General features: G+C 42.7%; 1 protein-coding gene across 6 annotated transcripts in view; it reads right to left on the bottom strand.

Annotated features, from left to right (window-relative positions):
• The window catches only part of FGD4 (FYVE, RhoGEF and PH domain containing 4), a 174261-nt gene that overhangs the window by 44464 nt on the left and 116885 nt on the right, over positions 1 to 12912 (bottom strand). The gene's annotated exons all lie outside the window — the stretch shown is intronic.

Here is a 12912-nt window from a genome sequence, read left to right as displayed (position 1 = left end):
CAACATTTACTGTATACTGTCAGACATCTAGTTAGTTATTGGATAGAAGCCAGCCAATGTGCTACTTTAACAATATAATAAAGTTGCTTTATAGAATCTATTGAAGTCAAAAGGATGGCAGTTTTGATCCTCATAACCAGTGGTTTTACCTAAAATAAGAACTAATATAATTCCAAGATCTAGCTGTGATGGCACAGGGATTATTCACTCACCCTTCCCCAGCAGGGGCTAAAAAAAGCTCTGAACAAAACTTTGGTGCTCAATCTCGCTCTCACACACACACACCCCCGTACCCCCACCAATTGATATCAGAAGGGCTTTGCTTCAGGAAAGCTTCAGTTTTGGTTGTCCGGTACCAAGAGACATTGCCCTGAGCACTAAGGCTAAAGTCTATGAGCTCTTCTATTGGCGTGAACAGGTGCAGTTTCATTTACTTCACTGGACCTTTGCCCTTTTGCAGTGGCTGACAATATGGTCCTATATATAAACTAATTTAGATTTATACAAACCTTTATAAATACCCAGCCTTTGAAATACACAATACAAAGCAAAATAGAAATAACGACTTGGATATGAATAAAAGGGCAGCAAGTCCCTCCCTTTGATCACCCCATTTCCATAACACCCAAAAAGGGATAAGCTTTGCAGCACATCCAGAAAGTTGGGTGTGTGTGTGGGGGGGGGGGAGGGAGAATCAGGCATTGGCAGACCCAGATGGGTAAGTGAGCTCCCAAGTCATGGGTCCCTAGAGGAAAATGCCCTGCTACCACCTCCCCTCTTTATACCATTGGAACTGCAGGTCACTAACCAACAGCAGCAGTACGGCAGGGCATAGAAGAGAACAGTAAGAACAGATAGTTTGCTAGTTATAAAGCAACTGTTGTACAGTTTCTTAATCTAAAATGAGCCAGCATGGATCCTTTTGCTTTCTAGAATTTGCCTCAAATCCTGGCTTTTCAGTCTCCACCCCAGCATCCCCAGCTCTACAGTGAAGTTTAGCCTCCTTCCTCCCACCAAAATAGTGAGTGATATTTGCTTACTGTGTTCAGAAAGCTTTCATTCCCTTCCCCTCATCTCTACAATAGCTAAGTGTTTCTGGAATTGTTAGTAATCAGCTCTGGTTTTATACAGCCGTAGCCAAGAGGCAGCAGGCCAGGCTGCATGAGAAGCACTGCCCTTCAGAGTCACAGCTGCTGGTAGTTTTCAAACTAATCTTATTCCTATCAGAACCACCACCCACCACATTTGAGTGGCAGAGCTTCCACTGTGGCCTGACTGTTTCCTGCAATCATTTCAGAGCAGCAAACCTGCTTCTGCATGGCCAGGAAAGGGGGAGGGGAAATCACATGCAACAACCCCCAAAAAATTAGTTGTGGGTAGAGGGAACAACATGAGAAGTGGAAAAGGAGAAAGTTTATATATACATACATACACACACACACACAGAGTTACTGATTGGAAGTCTAAAGAGCAGCCATTTTGTTACTTCCTGAATCACACTTCCACTAAAAACACATCAGCTCTTGAAAGCCTGTATCCAGCCAATAAAACAAGACTCCCACCAAGAGGGGACAGGAGATGGCACTAGTATGGGCTATGTGTTACCTGTGACTAAGAAGAGCAAGCATTCTAGAAGCTACTGATGTATGGTACTATACATGGTAAAAGCCACACAGTTCCCTAGCAGCTCCTTTCCCTGTGATTCTATTGATTTTCCATATATTATGCTTGAATATCAGACTTTCAAATTGTAATTATTCACATAGTTATTAAAGAGGGAGAGGGACTCCATTCTTAGGAAAGATTGAAGAGTTAGGTCATAAATAATGATAGTTTGGCTGAAGGACAACTCAGATTGGAGGACAATCAGTATGCACAGCTATTTAAATGATGGAAACATCAAGAAGAGGGCAATTATTTAAGGCAGTTTACGAGACACAGGTGGGCAACCAGGACAGGAAGATCAAGTGTCCCCTCCTCCCCCCCTTATCAATAAAAGCTTACTGCTAGATCCTGAGGCAGTTCCTCATGGAAAACAGTTTAAGTCCTATCACCCAAGATTTAAAGACTGGGTTGAAGAAAACAGTTATACTCCTGAGGGCATTCTGTGCCAAAAAATTAAAAATTCTGTGCCAAAAAATTAAAAATTCTGCAAAATTCTGAGAATTTTATTTGTCAAATAAACGTGGAGGTTCCAGCATAGCATTGGGGAGCACAGACAACTGGCTGCACAGAGGTGGGAGATCATTGTGCAGCTCCCACAGGGACACAGACTCAGAGGTGAAGCTGCACTGAACCCTGACACAACACAAGGACCAGGACTACCCGAAACACCCCAGGGCCCTACTCCTCTATGACACGTGCACCAATTATGGGCAGGCAGGATCCAAGTGTGAAGGGGCTTAGTGTGGAGGGGATCCAGGTATGGTTGAGATGGTTGTGTGTGGGGCAATCTAGGTGCGGGCAGCTCAGTGGAGGATCTAGATGCACAGGGGCTTGTTGGGGGGTTGTGAGTACAATGGTAATGGAACTCTGCAGGGGGGTCCAGGTGAAGGTGATTGGGGCTCAGCAGGGGGTCTGGGTGTGTGTGGGGGGTCCAGATGCTGGAGTAGTGGGGATCAGTGGGGGGGAATCCATGTGCAGTTGGTTCGGGGTTGGCAGGATGGGGATCGAGGTGTGGGTGGCTCATTGGGCTGGTCCAGGTGCAGGGGAAGTGGGGCTCTTTGTGGGGGTTCTGGGCGTGGGGATGTGTGAGGCTTGGCAAGGGGGTCTGGATATGAAGGGGGGTGTAGATGCATGGGAGTTGGGCAGATGGGGGAGCAACTCCTTATACAGTGACCCCTCCCTCTGCAGCTGAGAAGCGATAGGTGCAGGAAGCATGGGGGATGCGGGGCGGGGCGGGGGGTTTGCAGAGCTTCCGACAGACAGAAATCTGGGGGTGGGTCTGACACAGCCCCAAATGCCATGCAGGGGAAGAGGAAGTCATAAGAACACAAGAATGGCCATACTGGGTCAGACCAAAGGTCCCTACCGTCAGCAGCCAATGCCAGGTGCCCCAGAGGGAGCGAACCTAACAGACAATGGTCAAGTGATCTGTCTCCTGCCATCCATCTCCACCCTCTGGCAAACAGAGGCTAGGGACACCATTCCTTACCCATCCCGGCAGTATACAAGAATTGGGAGTACCATGGATTTATAGAAGGGCAGTAAGATATCCTCCGTCTTATTTTCTATCCCTTTTTTAATGATTCCTAACATCCCGTTTGCTTTTTTGACTGCCACTGCACACTACATGGACGTCTTCAGAGAACTATCCACGATGACTCCAAGATCTTTCTCCTGATTAGTTGTAGCTAAATTAGCCCCCATCATATTGTATGTACACCTCTACCCCGATATAACGCGGGTTCGCATAAAACGCAGTAAAGCTCCGACACGCTGCTCTGAGCAGTGAGTTAAGGGTGCTGGACAGGGGCTAAAGCCGAGGGGTTGGATAAGGGGCAGAGAGTCTCGGGGGCGGTCAGGGGCTCACCCCCCCAGGGTCTGGGAGGCAGGAGATGTGGGGGGGCACTTTTGGGGGCTCTGCAGTCCCAGAGTGGCTCGGGGGATTAGCAGTGGGCTGGGAGCAGCCCGCTCCGCTTCCCTCGCCCCGGCCCCAGCTGTGTCGCTCGGGGGAGGGGTCTTGGGGTAAGGGATACCCCCATTCCCCCGCACTCACCAGCGGTGGTGGAAGCGGAACAGGCCGGTCCCACCCTGCTCCACTGCCCCAGCTCCTAGCCGCGGCACTCCACTTCCAGCCGCAGGTGAGTGCGGGGGGTGTCCTTTCCCCAACCTCCACTGAGGAGCACCGCGGCTGGGAGGTGGTGGAGTGGAGCGGGCTGGGGCCGCATTGCTTCGCTTCCTGCCACTGCTGGTGAGTGTCTGTCAGGGGTGGGGGGTGTGGATAGGAGTCGGAGCAGTCAGGGGACAAGGACCAGGGGGGTTGGATAGGAGGTGAGGTCCTGGGGGTGATTAGGGATTAGGCAGTCAGGGAACAAGGAACGGGGGGGCCAAAGCAAGTTCGATATAACGCGGTCTCACCTATAATGCAATAAGATTTTTTGTCTCCCAAGGACCGCGTTATATTGGGGTAGAGGTGTATATAGTTGGGGTTATTTTTTCCAATGTGCATTACCTTTACATTTATTCACATTAAATTTCATTTGCCATTTTGTTGCCCAATCACTTAGTTTTGAGAGATCTTTTTGAATTTCTTCACAATCTGCTTAACTATCTTGAGCAGTTTAGTATCGTCTGCAAACTTTGCCACCTCACTGTTTACACCTGTCTCCAGATCATTTATGAATAAATTGAATAGGATTGGTCCTAAGACTGACCCTTGGGGAACACAACTAATTACCCCTCTCCATTCTGAAAATTTACCATTTATTCCTACCCTTTGTTCCCTGTCTTTTAACCAGTTCTCAATCCATGAAAGGATCTTCCCTCTTATCCCAAGACAACTTAATTTACATAAGAGCCTTTGGTGAGGGACCGTGTCAAAGGTTTTCTGGAAATCTAAGTACACTATGACCACTGGATCCCCCTTGTCCACATGTTTGTTGACCCCTTCAAAGAACTCTGATTAGTAAGACATGATCTCCCTTTACAGAAACCATGTTGACTTTTGCCCAACAATTTATGTTCTTCTATGTGTCCGACAGTTTTATTCTTTACTATTGTTTCAACTAATTTGCCCAATATTGATGTTAGACTTACTGGTCTGTAATTGCCAGGGTTACCTCTAGAACCCTTCTTAAATAGTGGTGTTACATTAACTATCTTCCAGTCCTTGGGTACAGAAGCTGATTTAAAGGACAGGTTATAAACCATAGTTAATAGTTCCGCAATTTCACATTGGAGTTCTTTCAGAACTCTTGGGTGAATGCCATCGGGTCCTGGTGACTTGTTATTGTTAAGATTCTCAATTAGTTTCAAAACCTCCTCTAGTGACACTTCAATCTGTGACAATTCCTCAGATTTGTTACCTACAAAAGATGGCTCAGGTTTGGGAATCTCCCTAAAATTCTCAGCCATGAAGATTGAAACAAAGAATTAATTTAGTTGCTCTGCGATGACTTTCTCATCTTTAAGTGCTCCTTTTTTATCTCGGCCATCTGGGGCCCCAGTGATTGTTTACCAAGCTTCCTGCTTCTGATGTACTTAAGCATTTTATTATTACCCTTTGAGTTTTTGGCTAGCTGTTCTTCAAACTCCTTTTTGGCTTTTCTTATTACATTTTTACATTTAATTTGGCAGTGTTTATGCTCCTTTCTATTTACCTCACTAGGCGTCCCGTCCTCCCAAGCCCAGCTGGAACTAGCAGCTGAGCCCGGCGCAGGGTATGAGCCACCAGCCCGGTCTTCCCCAGCGCTACCTCCTGCCCCACAGTGATTTACCTCTGCTGGTTGACGCAGACACCTGATACATACTGCTTGGGAGGGCTGCATGACTGATCTTGTGGCTTCCCTTTGCTTCCCCGTCGGAAGCTCATTTTTCTACGGGGAAGCAAAGAAATCCGTGAGTATATAAATTCTGTGCATGCACAGTAGTGCAGAATTCCCCCAGGAGTAATAGTTGCATACATACCGTACTGTCAAGAACAACCATGCCCTGGCAGAAAGATGGAATTGACCTAGCAGCTTTTCCATCTCTACCTTGCATTAGTGTACAAGAGGAAACAGTGAATTCTACTACCAATAGAGAACTTTCTACCAAGGAGTAGCTTTAGTGACAGCTTCAGTACAAATAGGAGTGTACATGTTACTTTAATCTATTTAAATAGCCAGAACCCTTTCCCAAAGAGTTTATAAGTTCAATCATACCAACATCAAAGGATGATAAATGAAACAACAATAGTATGAAAGAACAATGGAGAAGGATGAGGGTCACAGTAAGAAATGAGACTTTTCTTAGGTATGCAACTGTTCTTGGCTCTTAATATTTATATTTATTAATTAATATGTATGTCTATGGTCCAGAATATAGACTAGACTAAGAATGGTGGAGAGGAGATGAGCGCTGGAAGGGTAACTCAACATGCCATATTTTTAAATGGATTGCATTATAATCACTGAACAAGTGAAACACGATTTTCTCACCAGCATTTTGTACAATGAGATGCTTTGCAGAGAAATTAAATACGTTTGTTCCATCTGCCTGCTTGCTGCTGTGAAGCACTCTTTTCTCCTTACTGTTCTCCCCTCTCTCATGCAGTTCTCAGGAGGACTGGCAGATCTAGGCCAGCGAGCATCAGATAATTGTCAGAGATGAATAGTTAGATAGCTAGCGGAACTCAAAAAAAAAAAAAGTGATGAGAACTAAAAAAAAACACCAATCAGACTGGCTGGGAAGAAGCAGGACACAACTGAGTATGAGCTTTCGTGGATGACTATCCACTTCGTCAGATGCATGTGGATATTCACCCATGAAAGCTTGTGCTCCAATACGTCGGTTAGTCTATAAGGTGCAACAGGACTCTTTGCCGCTTTTACAGATCCAGACTAACACAGCTAGCCTTCTGATAACTGAGTATGGGCATTCCAGTTTCCCTGGGGAAGAGATGGAAGGAGAAGAGGAGTTTGGGTGGATTTAAGACCACAATTAAAATGATGTACAGCAATTCTTCCTGTGATGCATTTCATTGAGTAACTGTAATGGGTTTTGTACAATTGTAGAAAAAAAATCAATCAGTTTGATAAGTAATTAATACTATTGTGAGAATTCATAAATATTGCTGGTGTTGATGGAGTTTATGTTTAACAAATACAAATGGTGCATGTTTGGAGCAGAAAGTTTTTTTTTCCTCCCCTCATTGAACCCTACATCCATTTTGGGGCAAAATCAGTTTCTAGATCCTTCCTAAACAGACCACAGCCAGAGGTGGTCAGACATCTTTCTAGCTGGTAGCAATAATGTCAAGGCAAAACCCTGGTTATTACCCGTGGCCCGTCTAAACAAGCCCAGTTCCCTCAGCCTCTCCTCGTAAGTCATGTGCCCCCGATCATTTTGGTGGACCTCTGCTGGACTCTCTCCAATTTGTCCACATCCTTTCTGTAGTGGAGGGCCCATAACTGGATGCAATACTCCAGATGTGGCCTCACCAGTGCCGAATAGAGGGGAATAATCACTTCCCTCGATCTGTTGGCAATGCTCCTACTAATACAGCCCACTATGTCATTAGCCTTCTTGGCAACAAGGGCACATTGCTGACTCAGATCCAGCTTCTCATCCAATGTAATTCCCAGGTCCTTTTCTGCAGAACTGCTGCTTAGCCAGTCGATCCCCAGCCTGTAGTGGTACATGGGATTCTTCCTTCCTAAGTGCAAGACTCTGCACTTGTCCTTGTTGAACCTCATCAGATTTCTTTTGGCCCAATCCTCCAATTTGTCTAGGTTACTCTAGACCCTATCCCTACCCTCCAGCATATCTGCCTCTCCCACCATCTTAGTGTCATCCGCAAACTTGTGGAGGGTGCAATCTATCCAATTATCCAGATGTTAATAAAGATGTTGAACAAAACCAGCCCCAGGACTGACCCGGGGGGCACTCCACTTGATACCGGCTGTCAAGTAGACATTGAGCCGTTGATCACTACCCTAACATCCTAGAGATGTTATGATGGCAAGAAAACTGGCAGGCCAGGATATGGATAGTCATCCTGGTTTTGAGAGAAAACATAACAGGGATAGAATGGGATCAAAAGACAGGGATTGAACCCAAGCAGAGACCACACCCAGCAGGGAGGGAAACCATCTCCCAGAAGCCCTGGGATGGGCAGGGAAATGTGGTGTGCCATATGCAGCCAGCAGGGTCACTTTGCTCAAGAATGCCTATGACATCTAAGTCCCAGCGGGGTGTTGAAAGGCCAGCTATACCCCAACCTCTCAGAGTTCACTGCATGACTGAATTATTCCACAGTCTTGGATGGGCTCTCAAGAGAGTATTGTCTCCTGCAAAGATGAGTTTTGGCTTTACTGGGGAACATTCCGTTTTGCCAGAGGAGTGCCATGGTATCCACACTGGAGTTTTAGGAGATCTTTTAGATCTCCTGGGTCCAAGTCATTTAGCATCTTGAAGATAAGGACAGAGACCTGGAACTTTATTTGAAGTTCTATGGGAAACCAGTGTATAGAGTAGAGGACAGGTTTGACATGGCTCACAGTAGTCTGCATAGCTGAGGAGATATGCTGAAGCATTTGGCACTAGCTGGAGTTTCCTAAGCACTGAAGTCTTCATGCTGCGGTATACTGCAGTATTGTAGTCCAGCTGAGACCATGTATAACTGAAGCCACGTCTTTGGCCACCAGGGAAGGACAGAGTCTCCTCACTACCTTGAGATGGTAGAAAGCATTACTCACAGTTGCTGCTATGTGAGAACTCAGTGACAGCGAGGAATCCAAAACCACTACTAAACTGTAGTTAGAACATCCTCCAGAGCTATAGATGTACTGACATGTCTTTGTAAGGCAGCTTATTAGAGATGCAGTAAATCAACTTTTTTTTTTTTTTTTTTTTGATTTGCCACATAACAGGACTTAAATTTCATTAGGTATGAAATAAGAACTTATGTCAGATAGATCACGCAATCGGAGGAACACTAGCATCCAGGAGACAGACCATCTGTCCTGTTTGTAACATTGTGTGTGATTATGGTGAAGCCGAGCCCAGGCTAGGGCTCAGACATATCTGTAGTGGGAGCAAATTCCGAACTACTTACAGCACTCTGCCCCAGTGACCTAGATCATCATGTTTCACCTCTGGATGGTTCGAGAACGCTGTGGACTGCGAGGACCACAGTGATCCATGCACATGTCACCACCAGGCCGGGTTATTGTAATTCACTCTATTTTAAACTGAATTTGAAGACTATGTGCACGCTCCAGATGGTACAGAATGGGCCTGCCTGCTTTCCTTTATGGTGGAGGCTGCCTTGAGCACATCAGGACCATGCTTAAGTCCCTTCACTGGCTTCCAGTCTGTTTCAGAAGCCAGTTTAGGGCTTTTTTCATAATTTTTCAAAGCAATTAATAAATCAAAGCCCAACAACATTAAAGACTGAATTTTGATCTATAAATTGCTGAATTTGTGTGTTTCCTAAGGACTCCTTTCAGCAAGAACTATCCTTTTACCAGGGTGGATAAAAATGATTTAAAAAGAAAAATCGGATTTTTTAAATTTAAATAGGATTTTTTTTTATAAAATGCTTTTTGAGGGAAAAACTGATCTAAAGACAGTTTTAATTAAGATACATTATAGCTCAAAGATATCTCATCATGGAATAGGGATTATAAATTCTAATTCTATAGCATGAGACAATATATTTATGTAAGGTTTAAGAAAAAAGTTTTGTAAATGAGTTCCAATAGTTCATAGATAAGGGACCCAATCTTATGGGGTTCCACAGACTTCTGTATAGAAAGATTAACCTAAACAATCTGATCTACCCAATCTATCTACTGGGTCTCAGTGCTCAGTCTAGAAGATACCATAAGAGATGCTTAGGTTTGCCGTTCTCAAACTGTGGATTTGTCTCTCCAGTGGTAACATGCCTGTTAACAGCAAAAATGTTTTTAAATAAATATATAGAGGTGAGAAACAACAGACCTCAACTCTATTGTACCTCTGCAAATTTGTGTACACAGAGGCAATCCCTTACCTCTCTCTAAAAATGCAACGTTTCAAAAAGTTCAATGAATAGAAGATTGTTGGGGGTGGAATAGATTTGGACAAGAAGAAGTAGTCTGGAGATAAATGTAAGAATCGAGGGACATATGCATTCTTGTTAAAATATTATATATTTGGTGTTGAAGAAAAAAATCCAGAATACTTAACGTTGTTGTTTTAGTTAAATAAAACAATTTAAAAATCTGGTGATGTTCTCATCTTAATACAGCATGGCAAGAAAATCCTCCAAATATTAATGATTAACCTGTTGAATTGGAGATAGTTCTCCTCTCAATGACTTCATAAACATCTGCTTCAATTACCTTTGGTAAATGAAATAACCAAACAATCATTCATTTTCTGATATAGCTGTAAAACTAATCAGAAAAGTTTTCAAAATAAATCACTGTTTAAAAATGTATAGTTTGTACCTTCTAAAAATGAAGCCTACATCTATCTCTGAGTTGTGAAGAACATATATTAAGGTTATAACAACCAGCAAGAATGCACTTTTATGTAGAAAACCATGATTAAATCGAGTCTTCCTGACTAGTGATTTAAATCAAATCCACCCTGCTTTTTACCTTCATTATCTTAGACAAACTAACTTGTGTTCTGCTTAAAATGCCAGGAAATAATATAACCAAAATTGAGGGGAAAGAATTTTATGTTGGATTCTGTTCAGCAATTTATTCACTTGCTCTGGCTGCATCAGGACTGGTATGTAATGAGTGATTGTTTCCAAAGATTTTTCAGACAGACACCAAGTAAATACACTTAAAGACAGGTTCAGGATCCAGGATCAGTTTCAAATCCAAATCTTGGGTAATATGTAGGACCCTGGACATTCTACGCTTTATTTCCAAAACAGTGCTGATGAATTAAACACACAAACACACACACACACACACACACGCCTTTATCTTTACTTCTTGTTACCTCTCTCTCGTAAACTTTGGTAGGTTAGCTCAATGTCACTTAGTGATTAATCTAACAGCAGCAAAGAAACTGGAATTGCAATTCAGTTCTGAGATCTTATTTCCTTTAATCAAAGACAGACATTTAAGGTTGGCAAGACTAAAGCAATCTCCCAAAAAACAGTTTTTGAAAATCATTTCCTGCTAGTATTGGAAAAAACAGCATACCGTACCTGTAAACTAGTTAGAACTCTGTTAAAAATTCAGCTACTCAACAGAGCAACCAAAACAGTTTAAGGCACTTGGATTGTTTTGGTTCATGAGTGTACACCTCATTCCATCTCTCATTTCTGCCTGTTTGCTTTTTATGAACAGACAAGCCCAATACAAAATGCTTTAAGATAATTTTGAGACCCTGAATGCATTTAGAGGAGCAGAGAGAGGGACACACACACAGCCGGTCCTGAACATACCAGGCTCAAAATTATTTGCAATAGCTTTATTGCTTTTTAGCTGCAAATCTGTACTCCTCATCTTGCAACAATGTTGCTGGAAGTGGCCCTATCTGGAGGAGGTTCTTCTGAGATAAACACATTGGACTGCTAGCTAGGAGGGAGCATTATCAACTGCAAAACTACCTGAATTAATCATGTTCACAGTTATCCAATAGACAGGTGGCCTTGTAATCTATAATAAGTTACTACAAATTGGTGTTTAAAAAAATCAGTCTATTTTTATGGATTTCCTACTTCTTTTCATCCATTAATTTGTTAAGTGTTTTTGTTCTTGGGGAAAATAACTTAAAAAACACACATTTTTTTAGCTTGGTTTCAGAGAATAAGTTACAACAGGACGTTAAGGCAATACAGAAAGGCTATTAAGCAGAGCAATGTTTATATATGCCCTTCATGTGACCGAGATAAAGGTTACTAATCATCACAGAAATTGCTGTCACAACCAGCACTGTGGATGTGTCCATTTGGAAATAAATTGAGATCAGTTTATTTCTTAGAGGACAAAATTTTTAGATTGCAATGACTTTTGGTCACTATCAACCTGGGCTAAATGTTAACCAGTGACTTCAAGGTGAAAAACTCTACATCCCACTACCAGCATTCTTAGCGCTGACATTTTTGTATACCGGAATGTATAAAGCACACAAAAACATGGTTTGTGTTTTATATATTCTAACTCAACTTGTAGCTATGAAATCATAGAAATGTAGGACTGGACAGGACGTTGATAGGTCATCTAGTCCAGTCCCCTGCACTGAGGCAAGACTAAGTATGATCTAGATCACCCCTAACAGGTGTTTGTCTGACCTGTGCTTAAAAACCTCCAACAAACAGATTCCACAACTTCCCTAGCTAATTTGTTCCAATGCTTAGCTACCCTAACAGGAGGTTTTTCCAAATGTCTAACGTAAATCTCCCTTCCATTGCTTCTTGGCCTGTTCTCAGCAGTTAAGGAGAACAATGAATTACCCTCCTCTTTAGAACAACCTTTTATGTACTTGAAGACTTATGTTCCCAGTCTTCTCTTCTGCAGATTAAACAAACCCAAATTTTTTCAATCTTTTCTCACAGGTCATGTTTTCTAGACCTTTAATCATTCTGGTTGCTCTCCTCTGGATCTTCTCCAATTTGTCCACATCTTTCCTGAAGTGTGGAGCCCAGATCTGGACACAGTAATTCCATTGAGGTCATATCAGTGTTGCATAGAGGGCAAAAATTATTTTTTGCATCTTGCTTACAATGTTCCTGCTAATACATCCCAGAATGTTCACTTTTTTGCCACAGTATTATATGGTTGGTTCATATTTAGTTTGTGATTTGTTATAACACTCAGATCCTTTCCTGCAATACTCCTTTCTAGGCAATCATTTCTGATTTTGTATTTGTGCAATTAAATATTCTTTCTTAATTGTAGTACTTTGCACTTGTCCTTATTACATTTCATTTTCATTATTTCAAACTATTTCTCCAGTTTGTCAAGATCATTTTGAATTCTAATCTTGTCCTCCAAAGTGCTTGCAACCCCTTCCAGCTTGGTATTGTCCACAAACCTCATAAGTGTACTCTCTATGCAATTATCCAAATCATTCTTGGAGATATTGAATAGAATCGTACCCAGGACAGATTCCTGAGGGACCTTCCAGCTTGACTGTTAATCATTGGGAAACTGTACTCGGAAAGTAGTTATCAATCAGTTGTGCACTCATTTTATAGTAGGTGTGTTTAGGCTACATTTCCCAAGTTTGCTTATGAGAATATCATGTGAGATAGCATCA

Source organism: Dermochelys coriacea, chromosome 1, assembly GCF_009764565.3.
Source record: "Dermochelys coriacea isolate rDerCor1 chromosome 1, rDerCor1.pri.v4, whole genome shotgun sequence".
In the NCBI taxonomy this organism is placed as follows: Eukaryota; Metazoa; Chordata; order Testudines; family Dermochelyidae; genus Dermochelys; species Dermochelys coriacea.
Note: the sequence above shows the minus strand (reverse complement) of the source record. Positions and strands in the feature narration are given on the sequence as shown.